Genomic DNA, 3,595 nt, shown 5'->3' with positions numbered 1-3,595 from the left:
CCCCGCCACCGTGGACCAAAGCCTTTATTCCCGCTGTCCCGTTGGGCGGCAAACCCACTTTGGGCCGAGCAGCCATACTGGGGTCTCTGGGCCAAGAGTGGGGAGCGGTATCGGGGCCCGGTCTCGCGGCCACCTTGGGAGGCTGGAAGAGATTGGGGTTTGGGGGGCCGGGCACCCCGCCGTCCCGCTGAGGACACATCTTGTGTTCACACCTGCCGAGTCTGCAGACTCCTGCTCTGTAACTCCTGCCGGCAGCTGTCACAGTGGACCTCGGCTCCCTCAACGCCTTTACCGGGAAGTCAGAGAGGGCCACTTCCGGGCAGTACCCCCAGAATGACCCGCGGCGGAGGGGGCGTAGCTAGTTTTGAAGGGGCTGCGTTCTTGGGGTTCAGTCTTGCAGGACTGCAACCGGGCTTTTCACTGACTCTCAGTTCCTATTGTGTATATGTGTGCTGAGCTCTGTCTTGTGGTCTGAGATAAGAACTACATCTTCCTCAGATACCCCACTACAAAATTTTGGGGCTCCTAAGCCTAGCTTATTTGCTTGGGTCCTCCCCAAATTGACAGTCTCTTTGTTTGCGTGTGTTTGTCAATGTTTTCTTGGGGATTCGTGTGTGTTTGTGTGTGGGTGGAGAACTTTGGTGACTCCTCTCCTGTGGTATATTTTCCTTCAATCCATTCTCAGTGTCTTACCGCTCTTTGTGGGTGCTGTGTTACATCCCCTCTGCTCCCCTACTCCTAGCCCTCACACCAAAGTTACAATTTTCCTGTGACCAACATGAAATACAGATTCAATTTATCTTGCTCTTCCTGGAGATTTCCAGAGATGGCTGTAGGTGAGAAATCCCTGAATTTCAGGTTCTGTGGTAGAATTTGCAATGAGTTCTAGCAGGGTGGGAATACCTCGCTTCTTAAATTTCATTCAGAAATCCTTGAGAACTCCATGAAAAAACCGGGAGGCTATGTCCTTACATCTGTGCCCTTACAAAGATGTTCGGAGAAAGCATTTCTATTTGTAGGTGAAATTATGGTTATATTTCTATCCAACACAGTATTTATATGTTTTTATTTTTTGTCACGTAAAATGGTGTATATTTAAGCAGCACAAATGTGTTGTACTGCATATGTTGTAAAATGATCATAACCAACTATTACACATATTTATCCCCTCTCATAATCATCATTTCTGTGTGTAGTGGAAAAATCTTGTCACTTTCAGCAACAAACAACATGGATGAGACTAGGAAGGACAGTTTGCTAAGTGAATCAACCAGACACAGAAACCAAGTATTACATGATCTCCCTTATTTTGTGATTTGAATCATAAAAACAAAACAACAGAACGTTGAACTCATCATAACACAAAATAGGATGGTGATTACCAGGAGGTTGCAGGTGGTGGGAAAATGGGGGCTATTTATCAAAGGGTACAAACTCATTTTTAAGCTGCAGAAAGTACTGGAAACTCTGTACAGCGTAGTGACTAAAGGTAGTAATGTCACTGAATATTCTTGAATATGCTTGAAATTTGCTAGGAGAGTAGATCTCAAGTGTCTTAGTGCTCTATTTTAATTCATGTCTTATATTCTATTAAGGCGACCTTTAAAGAGTTCAGTCCTCACGAACTGTGGCTATTAGGACACTTTTTGGTCACAAAGTGCCTTGACTAACACAGCATTTGGTGCCATTCTGATATGACCCCATGGTCCCAGCACTGGGCTCTGAGGTGCTACGGCACAATCCTTTGGTGAAACATTAGAAATTCATTGTCAAGCTTGTGCTAAAAACAAGGACTGAGCTTGAAAACCTTTTCTCCAACGTGACCTGTCTCAAGTTGAGAGTGTGCTCTTATGCCCTCATACCAGTGCTAGTTCAGTACAGAACTAATGTCCTTCAGGGGATTCTCATGTTCTTTCTTCAGTTTTTCCTTGGTCGATTTTGGACCCAGGAAACAGCAGCCCAAATTTGGTTTTTGTCTCAAAAGCTGTGGATAAAGCACTGCATCTATGAATACATTACGGAGAATTGACATTTTTATAATATAATATTTCGTCTCCCTGAATAACCTTATTATATTGCTCTATATGGGACTTATATTTCTCTAACTTTATCAGTAAATGTTTTAGTTGCCTCCATAAAGATCTTGTACAGTTTTGTAAGGGTTCATTTTAGGTACATTTTCGATACCGTTGCTGTTGTGAATGCTGTATTTTCCATTATGTGTTCTAATTAATTATTGCTTTTGTGTGACAGGGCATCTGAGTTGATACAATAACTTTCTATATAGTAGCTTTTGATGTTCCTTATGCATTGAATATTATGGTTGCCTATTTGCATATTTTAATGATAAGATTATTGTTACTATGTTCAGTCTCTTTGTTGATACTTCTTATTTTGTTATTCTTGTACATGGCTGTGTCCTGCTATACATTTATATCCAGGTTTGTGCTAGCATATCTCTGTGTGTTTTTCCAGACTTTATGCTTCTAATATTTCACGTTTTATGTATATTTGCATATATTTGCCATATAGAAATTCCACTTGCTTCCCGACCTGCTTCTGTTAATGCAGTGAACTGATTCATTTTTCTGTGGTATTTTTGTTATAGGGCACCCCAATTCTGTTAGAGGACAGGGAGAGAGGGACACCCCTGAAGCCCCAAAATCCTGCCTGCTCTAAGTGGGTTCTGCCATCCGCCGCAACAAGACAAAACATATAAAACTTCAATAAAAAGGGACTTTAATACAGTAAATGTACAATACGGAACACAAAGAATATAACTTCTAAATCAAACACCTGAAGTGACCCATCCCCTCGTGGGCAAAAGTCAACCCAAAAGGGATTGGCCCAAAGCAAGGCCTGAAAGCCCGCCACAAGACTAAAGCACCTTCTGGCCGGGACCCATGGAAAAGGGTCAGAAATGGCCAGACAAATCTGAGAACAAAAGAGCAAAATCAAAATCAATATAAACACTGCCATAGTCACCTCCCTACAGGTATCTCGCCCACATCTGCCTTAGCCAGTCCAGGGTCAGGAAACAAGCCCGGTTTCTTCATCACATGCTTGCTGCTCTATGTGGCTTCCTTAGGTCTCCTCCTTCTCCATCCTGCTTCATTCTCTCTTTCTTTCCCTTTTCTCTGCTCAGCTCCACCCTCGTTCTGGGTGGGGCAGGGAACCTGGAACTTCCCTTTTTCCTAGGGACCACCCTGTTACATTTTTGCATTCCTCGAACATAACCTATTAATTCACCACTAGACTGTGTAAACAAAGTTATTTAAGATACTTGTCTTTTTAAAAGTGAGCTTGGCTCAAGTTTTCATTTTCCAGGACATCCTTATCTGGCCTTTGTATCAAGGAGAGTTAGCCCACTGAAGTGATTTTCTATCTGTGTGTATGGATCATAAGAGTTTACATGACGTGATATGTTTACATAAAATTCATTTCTCCTTCACTTGGTGTATGGCGCCTCTAATCTTGGCTGGTCAGGAAACATTAGAAGGTGCTTTGGGTTTTGATTTCTATTTTAGTTTGTATTGTTAGATTAAATTTTCTCTCTTTATGGATCTATTTAATCACTTATATATTGGCAAAAATA

This window comes from Condylura cristata, unplaced genomic scaffold, assembly GCF_000260355.1.
Source record: "Condylura cristata isolate star-nosed mole 26May11 unplaced genomic scaffold, ConCri1.0 scaffold00027, whole genome shotgun sequence".
Lineage (NCBI taxonomy): Eukaryota > Metazoa > Chordata > Mammalia > Eulipotyphla > Talpidae > Condylura > Condylura cristata.
Note: the sequence above shows the minus strand (reverse complement) of the source record.